This window comes from Balaenoptera physalus, assembly GCF_965194825.1.
Source record: "Balaenoptera physalus genome assembly, chromosome: 1".
Taxonomy (NCBI): Eukaryota; Metazoa; Chordata; class Mammalia; order Artiodactyla; family Balaenopteridae; genus Balaenoptera; species Balaenoptera physalus.
This window is the reverse complement of record NC_138882.1, coordinates 39,093,924-39,108,557: the sequence shown is the minus strand read 5'-3', so window position 1 is coordinate 39,108,557 and position 14,634 is coordinate 39,093,924. Positions and strand designations below refer to the sequence as shown.

At 40.9% G+C, this 14,634-nt stretch overlaps 1 protein-coding gene and 1 long non-coding RNA gene across 4 annotated transcripts in view; one reads left to right on the top strand and one right to left on the bottom strand.

Annotated features, from left to right (window-relative positions):
- LOC309664051 overlaps positions 1-13,630 on the top strand; it is a 28,748-nt gene extending 15,118 nt beyond the window's left edge. Inside the window, exon 2 of the long non-coding RNA XR_014265553.1 lies at positions 13,362-13,630. This is a non-coding gene — a long non-coding RNA (uncharacterized lncRNA). The remainder of the gene's footprint in view (positions 1-13,361) is intronic.
- Positions 1-14,634, bottom strand: part of HSD11B1 (hydroxysteroid 11-beta dehydrogenase 1) — a 47,337-nt gene that overhangs the window by 9,452 nt on the left and 23,251 nt on the right. The window lies entirely within an intron of this gene.

Sequence of the window (14,634 nt, the reverse complement as noted above, 5' to 3'; positions counted from 1 at the left end):
ACACACACAAAATACTGAACTATTAGACAAGGGTCAATATTGAACAGACTACTGAAAGTTTTTCATCTTTATTATGAAAATTATGCATGAGGTACATTTTAACCTAACTACCTATGGGAACTGTCAGTTTTTCAGCTGAAGGCTGCAGCTGTCATTGACATTCATTACAACCATATTTCATTTCTTAAATTTTGTGACCTGCCACTGACCTGCAAACCTTTAAACCAGTAGTTCTCATATTTAATTCCCGTAAGCACCGTGTGTCAAGAACAGGCAGTTTTGAGCCCACCTCCTCCTCAGATTCTTCTAGTTGGTGTTTTGGGGTAGAGGCTGTGCTGAAGGGTTCAGTAGGAAAAAGGGTCATAAACCATATCTAGGGTGGTTTTAAGGGTGGATATGGGAGCAGGAAAGGTATGGTGACAGAAGCTTACTGAACCTGATCTAGGAGAAATGGAGGGGGAAGGTCTTTGGAAGGGGCTGAAGTCTCTCACAATGATAACTGGATGAGCCGTCAGTAAATTATGAGTTGTTGGATCTCTTTAAAGCTCATACTAGTATGATCAGGGAAAATATCTGTCCCAAATCTAAAGTGGATATTCAGGTGAAGAAACGTATTGGACTAACCAGGAAACTTCACCTGCAGGAGGTAAGTTCTGAACTCTACTTTGATGAAAGAAAGTGCAGGAAGGGCCAAGTTGGTGGGGGAACGGGGTGTACAAAGACTAGAGGTGGGAATGAGTTAGTTACAATGAAAAGCCAATGGAACAAGAAAAATAACAACAAAGTTTATTATATTTTCTCCTCTGTAGAAGTATAGGCTTATAAGCACTTATCCAAAGCCCTTAGGGCCTGATGTGCTATGGAATTATTTTTGGAATTTAGAAGATGGTGTGAGGCTTATACAGTGTATTACATAACACTCCCAGTAGGGCCTGGGGAGGCATCCTGTTAGGAAACACATTATTATTTCTGCACTAAGATATTTGAAAGTTCACACAGAGATAAAGGCTTTAAGTAGCCTCACTTTAGTTCAAGTTAAATTAATTACAGTAAGTCCCCTACATACAAACGAGTTCTGCTCCGAGAGCACATTCGTAAGTCCACTTTGTTCGTAAGTCCAACGAAATTAGCCTATGTACGCAACTAATACAATCGGCTATATAGTACTGTACTGTAATAGGTTTATAATACTTTTCACACAAATAATACATAAAAAACAAACAAACACAAAAAAACAAAGAAAACATTTTTAATCTTACAGTATAGTACCTTGAAAGGTACAGTAGTACAATACAACAGCTGGCATACAAGGGCTGGCATCAAGTGAACAGGCAAGAAGAGTTATTGACTGGAAGAGGGAGAGGAGGTGAGAGATGGTAGAGCTGAAGGATTGTCAGCAATAGGAGATGGAGGGCAAGTTGCAATTTCACTCACGCCTGACATTGATGGCACAAGTTCTGGTTCCTTGGTGGATTCAGTTCTATCTACCCTCTTGAAAAAATGATCCAGTGATGTCTGGGTAGTAGCTCTTTTTTTTCTCATCATAGATTACACAGTAGCACTGGATTGCATTCTGAACAGCTGCTGCAACCTTCGAGTACCGTTCTACATTTGGGTCCTGTGCCTCAAAAACTAACAGTGCCTCCTCAAATAAGGAAAACTCCCTTGCCATTTCCTGCATCGTGAATCTCTTTGGTTCTTCAGTTACTTCTTCCTCTTGTCTCTCTTTGTCCTTTATCTGGACCTTCAATACCATCAGGTCCTCATTAGTAAGCTCCTCGTGTTGCACATAAACAGTACTGTACAGTAAAGTACACAAAAGCACAACCACTTGTAGAGGATGCATGTACGTAGCAATGTACACCAGACACGTGAACTAACTTATGTGATCGGACATTTGAATGCATGTTCGCATCTTTGAAAGTTTGCAACTTGAAGGTTCGTATGTAGGGGATTTACTTGCATATAGAATTAATTATTTTTAAAAAATCCTTGGTTTCCAGAGTTTTTTTTTTTTCTTTTACCCCACACAGCTTTTTGGATTTTGAAATTGCAGATAAAGGATTGTAAACCAGTCTAGGCTCTCTAAAGGAAAGCTGAAACATATCAAAAAAATAGAAAAAAGAGGAAAGAGGAAAAAACCTCCTAGGTTCTCACGATTCCAAACAATCTTGGTGCATTTCGTTAAAGTCTGTTTTCTCTTCACAGCACTATTCTTAATCATCTCCCCACATAATGCTAATTAGCTTGTGTGAGGAAACCTTTGCATTCTGCTCTAGGTAAAATATATTTCGAAGTTTCAGAGAGCTGAAAAGGGCAAAACCCCTCTAAAAACACAGACTTCTATTTTTCAAAAAGGATCTTTGAGCTAAGAGGCCCTGGTCAAAATGGAATAAATAATATGTAACAGGATGTTAAAATACGAGTTTTCCTGCTCTAATTTCAGCTGAGGTTCAAAGACTGAGAACGTAGTAAATGGCAAAAGCCTCCATATTCTGAAGGGAGGTTCCAGGCTACCTGTACACCTTATGTGGGATGTGGTAACACAAACAAACCCCCCCAAAACCCTAAAAATAAAATCTAGTTTGCAACACGTAGACCCTTAACCATCCCAAGGGAACAAAAAGGGCCGAAGGTGAAGAGGTTGGAAAGGACAGGCGTTAGGGAGAGGAAAAGAACAGCGTCTCAGTGAGCTTCCAAGAAGAAGGGCTTAATCCTTGTGAGAGGAGCTTCAAGGGCACCTCGTGGAGAACTTGTCCCCAGGAATTTGAGAGGCACTAAGGGCTGGGGTTTGACCCAACCTGAGAGGCACTGGTTACAGGCAAGGCCACTGCAGAGCTAGTGCAAATTGTGTCGTATGTAAGGGAACTCTCCCTGTGGGGGGCCTGAAATCCAGCCCACACTCTGCTTGCCAACCTGCGGGTCTTGTCCCAGGGCTCATCCCTTCTCCGCTAGAGTCATTTCCAGTCCTGCCCAAAAGGACAGCCCTATGTGATAAGTGTATTCGCCTGTACTCCCACTGTATTCTCAGAGTCTGAGGGAAATAACATAAGCAACTGCTGCCCAGCTCACAGGAAGAACTCTCAATATCCCAGCAAGGACCTCCAAAGAACCCATGAAAGCACCCAGTGGAAGAGTCAGGTGTGGTCATCCTCCCAGTTCAGAGAACATGAGCTTTCAACATGCACTGTGTCCAGAGGAGACTGATGCTGTAATAGCTGGGTACCAGTCAAGGAAGATCTTTCCTACCCCGAACTTTTCTTCCCTGCATTCTCCCTTTCCTTTTATAGGAGAGGCTAGAGGGAGCCTGATGAGTAGGGAGATGGGGAACAGGAGGAAAAGTTGAACACGTGTCTCTTTCCTATCCCAGGTCTCCTATGACAACAGGTTCAAGCTTGATGAGGGGAGAAGCTTTACTTAAATTACAAATGAATGGACATTTTCATTACTGAAGTGAGATCTTTCCTGAGACTGGAAGCAGCTGGAGAATCTTTTATTATCCTAGAGTGTTGCCATCTGCCCTCAATCACATCCAGGTTCAGAGAAGAACTCACCCATAGAACAGGTCTGAAGGAAAGAATAAGTTTGTTTTCTGATTGCACCTTATGAGATCCACTGTTCAACCATTGCTCATAAAAAATATGCCAGAATATGAACCTAATTAAATCAAATGAATAAATGAATGAACGAATAAATAAAACAAACAAACAAATAAATAAACTGTTCTAATATGCATGACTCAGTCATGAAAGTGAAGGGATTAGAAGCCTGAGTGCGTTTGCTCAGGGTTAAGTTTTGGTTTATGTAGGGAGAATGGAGCCTGCAGTGAGATTTATCTTCTGGGAAGTTTTAGACCACAAAGAACCAGAGCTATGGTGACCGTATTTTCTGAAGCAAAATATGGGACATGGAATCTGACAAGAAAGAGTGCAGACTTGGTGATAAATGGGACAGACTGCAATTAGCTCTGTCCCAGAAACGCAGGGACTTAGCCACTGTAGAAACAGCAAGAGCCAGAGAGCTGGCAGATCAGCTGTGCGCTGGAGCTTGTTAGCTGAGCAGAAGAGGTCAAAAGCAGGCCTCGGTGCTTTTGTTCATCCACTCCACACCCTCCATCCCCAACTGCTTTGCTGAGATCTTGAAATTATTTCCTTTTCAAAGGCAGATTTTAAACTACTTTAATTGAGAACTCAGAAGAAAGTGCACAGGATTGAAAAGCTTCATTCCTGCATGCCCTTAGACTTTCAGAGTGACCCCAGGAAAATGTGCCACATCCTATATTGAGCAAGCCCCAGCTTGAGGTTCATCAGGCCTCAAAGGCTGGGTCCTGCCCATTTTTTTCTAGCTCTTCCTAGAATATTTTTTCTCAGCTAGGACCCTCATGGTCTAAACTCTTTAGTTGTTTGGGTTGAGTTGGGTGCTAAAGATAAATCCATCTCTTTACTCCAAGCTTTGGTAGCCTGAGGTGTTGTCACAGGTATTGAGACAACCCACAATTATCCAATAATAATTGAAATAATGGGAATGGATGGGATTGTCCAGGGAGAGTATGTCGGGTGAAAAGAGACACAAGGGCTTACAATGGAAAGAATCCTGAGGAAACCAACAAGAGAGAACTGAGACAGGCAGTCAGAGCAGCTAGAGGAAACCCAGGGAAGGATTTTGGCTGAAGACAAGGGAGTGTATGGTGTAGAATCAGCACAAAATCCTGCAGAGATGAGATAAAACCTGTAAAATTTCACAAGGCAACTTTGGCAAGAGCATTTCTGTGCAGGTACGGGACCTGGGAAATGTAGCTCCTCCTTAGAGCCTTAGCACATCTCCCAAGGCAATAATAAAAGAATAGATTTTAAGAACCCCCATAGTTGAAGGGTGGACCAAAACCAGTTCCACCAGCATCACCACATCTCCCACATGCAGCCTAGATAGTTGTGCTTAGAGAGAGGAGAGTTGTCAGTGTCCTATGTGTTCATCTACCAGAGGTCAGTTCATCCACTAAGGGTCAGGTTCATCCACCAAGGGTCAGGGGAGGCATTTGCTTTGCCTTCATCTTAATCAGCATGAGAGGGGCTTCAAGAGGATTTTTTGGAGACCTTTACAAGTATCCCTGGAGTTTGGGGATTGGTATTTGACACACACCTGGACGTCTAAAGGCAAGAGGCAGGGCTGGAACTGCTCTAGCTTGAGAGTAAATCTGAGTGCATTGTGGGATCAAATATATCCACACACAGCAGGCTTCCCAGAGACCTGGGAAGGGTGAAGGGGGACTGGCTTGGGGTCACCTACTCAGGGCTGGTGGGTAGACTGGGTCAAGAAGGCTGGATTTATTGTAGCCCTGGAGCTGAGGAGGACACTTAAAGGAGTGAGCTAGAGGGACCACTGTTCATGCCAAGGGGGTCTCCTGCAGGGGATCTCTGAGGAACCCAAGATAAAGCCCCACAGAATCCACCCTCACGTCCTCCAAGTCAATAGAGCCCTAAGATGGGGATTTTTTTCCTTTTGAAATAATTTCAGATCTATGGAGGAGTTGCAAGAATAGTACAAATGACCCACCCCTCTTCCTGAGCTATTTGAGAGTAATTGCTATAATTTAGGTAGTTGCTGACCTGCTATCCCATCGCTCCTGAATATGTTAGCATGCATTTCCTACATGTCCCTACATTCTCCTACATAACCATCCAAATGAAGAAAGTAATTTATTAGTTTCTTAAAACTGCTGTAATACATTACAATAAGCTGGATGACTTAAGATAACAGAAATGTATTTTCTCACAGTTCTGAAGACCAGAAGTCTGAAATCAAGGTGTTGGCAAGGCTGCACTCTTTCCAAAGGCTCTAGGGGAGGGAGAATCTTCCTTTGCCTCTTCCAGCTTCTAATGCTGTCAGCATTCCTTACAGCTACAAACTCTGTCTCTACCTTCACGTGGACCTCTCCTTGTTTCCTTCTGTCTTTGTCTTCTCCTCTGTCTCTTATAAGGACACATGTCATTGGTTTTAGGGTCCACCCAGATAATCTTGGATGATATATTGCAAGATCCTTAACTTAGTCACACCTGCCAAGGGTTTTTTTTCCAAATAAGGTCATCTACACAAGTTCAGGGAGTTTGGATGTAGACATATCTTCTGAAGGCCACCATTCAACCTACTCCATCAACATTGATGTATCCATTTCATCTAGTCCAAAGACCCCATTCAAGTTTGTCACATGTCCCAATGATATTCTTTATAGCAAAGGATTCAATCGAGGATCACATGTTGCATATAGTTGTCATGACTCTTTAGCTTCCTTCAAGCTGGAACATTCTCTAGTATTTCCTTGACTTTCATGACTTTTTGACACTGTCGAAGAGTATGCCAGTCATTTTGTACTGGAGTTGGTTTATCCTGGATCATGAGAGCTGGTTGTGCAATTTTCATGAGTTTTGCAAGCAGGTTGATCTTGATATGGCTATCAAGAGATTATTTACACCATGGAAATGCTACAAAGCAGAGTTCTTAATGTTCCCCTTCTAAAGAGCGAGTTGGTAAACATTTACCAGCTCACTGCAGATGAATGTCCCTCAGTTTGGATTTCTCTGTTTCCTATGATTTGATTCAGGCATATATTTTTGGCAGAACCATACAAATAATTATCTTCTTTTCACACTGTATCCCATAAAAGGATACATGATTTCGATTTATTCCATTACTGGCGATGTTAAGTAACATTGATCATTTGATTCAGGTGGTGTCTGTCAGGTCTCTCCACTGTAAAATTACTCTTTTGTTCTTCTGTAATCAATAAGTATTTTGTAGGATGGTACTTTTTTTTGTTTTTTAAAAAATATTTTAACCATTTTTAAGTCTACAGTTCAGTGGCATTAAGGACATTCACATTGTTGTGCAACTATCACCACTTTTTATCTCCAGAGCTCTTTTCATCTTGCAAAACGGAAACTCTGTACCTATTAAACAATAACTCCCCATTCCCCCCTCCCCTGAGTCTCTGGCAACCACCATTTTACTTTCTCTCTATGATCTTTTTTTTTTTTTTAAATTAATTAATTAATTAATTAATTAATTAATTAATTAATTAATTTATGGCTGTGTTGGGTCTTCGTTTCTGTGCGAGGGCTTTCTCTAGTTGTGGCAAGCGGGGGCCACTCTTCATCGCGGTGCGCGGGCCTCTCATTATCGCGGCCTCTCTTGTTGCGGAGCACAGGCTCCAGACGCGCAGGCTCAGTAATTGTGGCTCACGGGCCTAGTTGCTCCGCGGCATGTGGGATCTTCCCAGACCAGGGCTCGAACCCGTGTCCACTGCATTAGCAGGCAGATTCTCAACCGCTGCGCCACCAGGGAAGCCCTCTCTCTATGATCTTGACTACTCTCAGTACCTCATATAAGTTTAATCATGCAGTATTTGTCTTTTTGTGACTGACTTCACTTAGAATAATGTTCTCAGGGTTTATCCATGTTGTAGCATATATCAAAATTTCCTTTCTTTTTAAGGCTGAATTGTATATATGTACCACAATTCAATTTGCTTATCTATTATCTGTTGATGGACAATGGGTTGCTTCCATGTTTTAGCTATTGTGAATAATGCTGCCATGAATGTAAGGGTACAAATATCTCTTCAAGACTGCTTCTAAACATATTGAATCACTGTGTTGTACACCTGAAACTAATATAACATTGTAAAGCAACTATACTTCAACTTAAAAAAAGAAGGAAAAAAGAAGAAAAGACTCTGCTTTCAATTCTTTTGAGTATATACCCAGGAGTGGAATTTCTGGATCATATGGCAATTCTATTTTTAATTTTTGGAGGAACCTCCATCTATTTTCCGCAGCAGCTGCACCATTCTACATTCCCACCAACAGTGCACAAGAGTTCCAATTTCTTCACATCCTTGTCAACAGTTGTTATTTTTTGTTTGTGTTTTTGATATAGGCCATCCTAACAGTTGTGAGGTGATATCTTCTTGTGGTTTCAATAATTAGTGATGTTGAGCATTTTTCATATACCTGTTGGCCATTTGTATGTCTTCTCTGGAGAAGTGCCTATTCAAGTCCTTTGCCCATTTTCCAATCAGGTTGTTTTTTTTTTTTGTTGGGTAGGGTGGTACTTTGAGAGTATGTAAATACTATGTTTCTTATTAAACTTTTACCCACTAGGTTTAGCATCGATTTATGCTTCCTGGATAAATTATTACTATGACAGTTATAATATGGTGATTTTACTAATTTCATTATTCCTTCTATATTTATCACTTGGCTTTTTATTATATGGGAAAACCTTCTTCTCTCCCCATTTATTTATTCATGTATTTATTTATATCATTATGGATTCTTATTGTATGTAATGGTTTATAATCTGTTATTATCTTTACTATTTATTTGAATGTCCCAGTGGTCCCAGATTTGGCTAGTGGGAGCCCATGAGAAGTTTCTGTGTTCTAGTAACGTGTCCCTCTTTTTCTTTGAGCAGTCCTTTTTTTTTTTTTTTTAACATTTTTATTGGAGTATAATTGCTTTACAAGGGTGTGTTAGTTTCTGCTTTATAACAAAGTGAATCAGTTATACATATACATATGTTCCCATATCTCTTCCCTCTTGCATCTCCCTCCCTCCCACCCTCCCTATCCCACCCCTCTGGGTGATCACAAAGCACCGAGCTGATCTCCCTGTGCTATGCGGTTGCTTCCCACTAGCTATCTATTTTACGTTTGGTAGTGTATATATGTCCATGCCACTCTCTCACTTTGTCACAGCTTACCCTTCCCCCTCCCCATATCCTCAAGTCCATTCTCTAATAGGTCTGTGTCTTTATTCCCGTCTTACCACTAGGTTCTTCATGACCGTTTTTTTTTTACTTACAGCCACAACGAGATTTTCAGGTTCATCTTTCTGGCCATTGTCCTGGAATCAACCTTTTCTCCAGAAAATCTTGGTTTCTTTTAGTGGAGAATGATATTTAGAAACTAAGATCTGGGTGCTAAGTGTGCTCCCAGGGCCTCTCAGATGACAGAACTAGGGAATATGTGCACTCATATATAGACACATATATCTATATTTCCATATCTATCCATGTATATTAAAAACTATTGATTCATACCAACACCTCCAATGCCAATCCAACATCACAGGATTCATTCTAATTTTCTTATTTTCATATTTATAACTCCAAAAGTGAGAAACTAGCTTCTGTTATCCTCAATATATACTACTTATTTGATTAATGATCCTGTATGTGAGTATTCTTCAGTTGCTTCTGTGCCCTCTATGTGGATGCCTTCTCCAGTGTACCTGGGCTCTGACACCCCCATGCCAGGCTACACAGATGCCCTCTTCACTCCACATTGGGCTGCCCCATTGCAGCCCCCTTGCACATACCCTCTTTGCTTCTCTTAGTTCTGACACCCCATGCCAGATTATCCAAAGGTTATGCAAGCAACTCCGATATATCTACCATTGCCTACCTTGCTTCTAGCCTAACTCTGCCTTCCCTCAGCATGGCTTTGCTGATTAGACCTGAGTCAATGACTGTACCTCTCTAGGCTGGACTTCATAAATAATTTGGGGGGTTGACTTATAAAATTCAGCTGAGCCAGTTAGACACCTCTTCTTTGGGGGGAAGTTTAGAGTTGGAAAATTGAGAGACCAAGAATGTTGGCAATGGGGTTGAAGTCAAGAGTGCACTGAGAACTGTCATGCTGAGAAAGGACTGTAACAGCCAGATTGAACTCTGTCCCAAATGAAGCAGAGCTTAATAGGGAGAGAAAGAAGAGGAGCAGATGTGCTGAGGGAAGCTGGTATGACCTAACCATGCTACCTCTGGGATATCCCAGCTGCAGTTCCCCCAAGGCCAGTTGTCTCCCCAGGGACAGACTGAGACAGGTGTGGGCCAGTAATTTGGCAGCCCTTCAAATAATATTCTTTAAATATTGTTCACATTTAATTATTTAGTGAGTACAGGGAAAGACTAACTTTCTAATGCTAGAAGTAAAGGATTTATTATATACACTTATTACATGGAAGTTCCTGAACCAGACAACTTCATGGAAAGTTGCTAAATAATTTAAAACCCATATAATCAACTCAACTCTGCCATATGTTAATTGGAATCTGACTTCAGGCACATGTCCATTGCCTATTTTCAGCATTGGTAGCTTTGCTTGTAGGTGCATAGACACATTGAAAAAAATCCTACAACAAATGTTTTTGTGCATATATCTATGACTGGATTGATGATTATTCCTTGACAGATTCTTAACATTATATTTGCTGGGTGAAGTTGGAACCGAGCAGAACCCTGCAGACTCCACACTACCCCAAGTACAAGAGCCCCTCTATGTCCCCTGCCTCTTGTTTGTAGGAAACCTGAAGTCTCCCAGGCCTCCTAAAGTCACAAAAGAGCAGGCTCGAGCAGTCAAAGATTAGGACAATAGAGTCACAGATTCAGTGTCTGATGCACATTCCTGAGCTGTTTTTCAGATACTATAACTGCCACCAGAGGACATGACATAAGCTGATCCATCTTGATCAGTACTAAATCTATGGCTAATACAATTCCAAGAACTGGCCTCAAGAGAATGGGATTAACATTATTGCTCATAATGATCTATATCTTTGTGGTCATCAAAATAATTATAGCTTGCCCTGCCTGTATATGTAAGTGGGCAATTAAAATTGTCAGCAAAGAGATGCTACAGACCCATGCTGACATCTTCAACTCTGCAAATACGGCACCCTATGTCAGCATGAAGAAGTTACAGAAGATGGACCTTTGCTCCTAATCCCATAGAAATGGAATGATGTTGGACAGTGGGGAATTGAAAGCAGCTCTTTTGCCTCTTTCCTGTTTGCCCATTTCTGTTCCCCTCTAACCTTGAAAGAACCTAATTATAAGAATGAGATCACTAGACAATTTAAACTATCTTCTGACTGTGCTCCTGAATGCACACCATGCCTTGCCTAAGCTGTTGATTCTTTTCCTAGATTAAAAGAATTAAGAATGGAGAATTAAGTGGTTAAAGAGTGACTAGCTCTCTACCCCCAATAACCCCCTTAGCAATCCTGCAGGCAGATGACGAGGGCAAGATAACATCTGAAGAGTCAGCCAGCCTGCAGGCACGCAATGGAGAATGATGCAGAACCCAACCTCCTGCCTCAATGATTCACTGGGATTCTTCCCCTCCTTTTTCCCTTTAAAAACTGTCATGGCTGAGCAGAATCTTTGGAGTTGGTCTCAGGACATGAGTCCACCTTCTCCCCAGATTGCTGGCTTTTCTGATTAAAGTGACTTTCCTTTCTACTGACACTTGCCTCTTGAATTATTGGCTTTTGAGTGACGAGCAGCCGAACCTGAGTTCAGTAACAAAATGATGGGAACACTTAAGGCTACATATTGAATATAGAATATTCATATTCTACATATAGAATGCATATTGCTAGATTGCTTTAGGTAAGATGAAAAACGAAGGGCTAGACTTTTAAAAATCAATAGTGAAACCAGTTAAAATGAATAAAAGAACTATACCCTTTCCCACCATCTCACACCTACTTTGTGGGGTAAACAAATCAATGCTTATTTCAAGAGGAATCCTCCTTGCGTCAAGCTCAACCATCTAAAGCTATATAGTCACACCATGTCAAATTCACTTTTCACTTTATTAACTTTAAATTTAGCTGTGTCTCAACAATATACCTTTGTCAAAGTTTGCAACAAGAAGCTGCACATGACATTGATTTGCTGTACTTATTGTTAGAAAAGTTTTGCTAACATCTCAATGGGCAAGGACATAGAAAAACAACTCACAGAATAGAAAATATAAATAACCTATAAACACATGAAAATTCATTCATTCATTAATTACCTGATTTTTATGAAATATCCACCACGTGCCAGCTTGCTGTTGTAGGAAATAAGGAAATAAATATAACCAAAAGTAGAATACTACTAAGACAAGAGACAGATGGGCCCCCAGGGCAAACGGTTTGAGTTCGTTCCTTGTGGACAAATACTCCGAGACGGGAATAACAGGAAAATTGAGAGAGGAGGCTGGCACCTGCCCAGATAGAAGATGAGACCACATATTCATCATTCTCAAAGTTAGAAGACCTCCCTGACTACACATGTGCAGAAAGGCTCCTTGGAGGTCAAAAAGGGAGTGATGCCAACTAATGCTCACTACCCATAGGCCTCTTCAGTAGAATCCATCTTGGCTAAGAGATGTGTGTGCACACATGGGAAAATCCTGAGCTATACCAAATACGGACTTTGAACCAGGCAAATCAGAATGACTGGCCAAAGGAAAACTGGAATAAATGCCCCATAAAAGTGATTCAAACTGCATGACTCTCTCTCTGAGCCTGCCCGTGTGTCTATCCACACGTACTCTTTTTTCCTATTAATAAATACTTTACTTGTTTCACTACTTTCTGTCTTTGTGGGAATTCTTTTTCTGCAAAGCTGTAGGGCCAGGGCCTTGTCACTGATCACGGGTCTAGTGGCTAGGAATCAGTGCTCTCACCGCCGAGACCCAACCTCAATCATTGGCCGGGAACCAAAACCCTGCTTCAAGATGCTGCAGGATGAGGCCACCCGAGATCACTACTGCTCTCAAGGGGACAGGGACCTCACATTCCATTTCATAAGTAAACAAAGAAATTCAAATTATAACCACTGAACATCTTTCTCCTTTACTTACAAAATTGTCAATTGCTGAAAACTTTGTTAACTCTGAAAAGCAGGTGTGAGATGAACACTCATATGTATACTCAGGGTGGGAATGGGACATGATGCTCATATTCATTTAAACTGGTTTTTATTTTTATATATTTTAAAAGTCAGGTCCTTTATTTTTCATTTTATATAAAGCAATTCAGAAATATGTACCAACAACCTTAGAATTGGTTCCATCATTTCATGCAGTAAATCTAGTACTAAGAACTTATCAAGGAAATAATCATCAAACAGGCCACAGATTTATGTGTAAGATACTTGTTTAGAATTTTTAAAATACATTGAGAGTAACTGAAACCAAGTCCCCCTTAAACTGAGTTCCCCTGCTGAGTTAACAATCTTTCTATCCAAAACTTTATTCCCTTTCTTGTCCCACCCTTGTTCCCCTCAAGATTGAGGAGCATCAAAGAAAAGGAGGGATTGAAACCAAGCATGACCCTGAGGGGCATTCCTGGGGCCTTCCGTGTCCCCCATTTCTTGTTTGTAGGAAAAAAGTTTTCACCTCCTAGGCCTTCCCCAAGTTCCAAAGTGCAGACTCAAGCCGTTAATGATTAGGACAAGAGTCACAGGACTCCTATTTCCTCCTGAAGGGATATAAGTAACAATCTGATGCATATCTTTGAGTTGTTCTGCAGGAACTAAGCCCCTCACTCCGGTGGAGGATGATGACTACATGCTGACCACAAGTTCGTGCACCCCAGACTGTTGGAACCAGAAGGCTGATGATTGAGATCTCAGAAACATCACCCTGTTACCTCACATCAACCAGTCAGAAGAAGGTCCTCAAGCTGATCCTATGACTCTCTCCCCAACACTGTCTTTAAAAACCCTTGTCTAAAAGCCAATGAAGAGCATGTTTGATCCCTGGTTGGGGAACTAAGATCCCTCATGCTAGCCAGAAAAAGCCAGTGAAGAGTTTGAGTCTTTTGAGCACGGACTGCCTGTTCTCCTTGCATGGGTGACCTGCAGTAAACGCTGTACATTCCTTCACCACAACCTGGTGTCAGTAGATTGGCTTTGCTGTGAGACAGGTGAGCAGACCTGAGTTTGGTTCAGTAACATAACCTAAATATCTGGCAGTAGGAAAATAATTGTTCTGTATCTATATGTACCTAGAAGGAAATTCTCCAAAATATTGGCATGAATATGGATGATCTTTATTTTCAGCTTTGTGTTTCTCTTCATTTTTCCAATTTTCATAATGTGTGTGTATGTGTAGCTTTTATAATCACAGAAACATTTTAAAAAAGTTGTTAGGGGCCTTGCTAGTTCCATTATTTTGTGCCTTCAATTTACAATCTTTTATGAGAGGTTTATTTCAGAAATTATTTGCTTCCTGCAGTGCTTCCTTCTTTTGAATATAATCTTGTCTATATACTGATACTATTTTTTTTCTTTTTTTTCCTTTTTGTTAAGAAACTCAAGAGCCAAATTAAAACTTAAGCACAGCTTCTATGTTGAGTTTAATTTTGGTGTTTTATATTCTTTTCTTAAGACCTAGTTTTTTATTTGGGTGTTTCCAAATAGAGTGTATTTTTTGTAAGCCTTTTGAAACTCCTTGGTGAGTGAACGTAAAGGCATGGATGATGGTAGAACCCTGATATTTTTGTCAAGAAAAGTACTTGAACAAAAATAATGGTCAAGCAGGGTTAAGGAGCCATGACTACTTAAGCTCTTCCCACCCACCCCTTTCAAGGGAGTAAACGGAGTAATGGTCACATGGATAGCATTACAGTGTTCTCAACCTGCACTAAATTGTCACTGTCATCAGCAGGGAGTCTTCTCTTCCCCTTTAAAATCTCCAGTCACCCCTCCTGGGGGGCAGATACAACACTGAACTCCAATGTCGAGTGCATCAAGTTGTTTCAATCCTCCAGATTCTGCCTGAGCCCAGTCTCTTGAATTTAG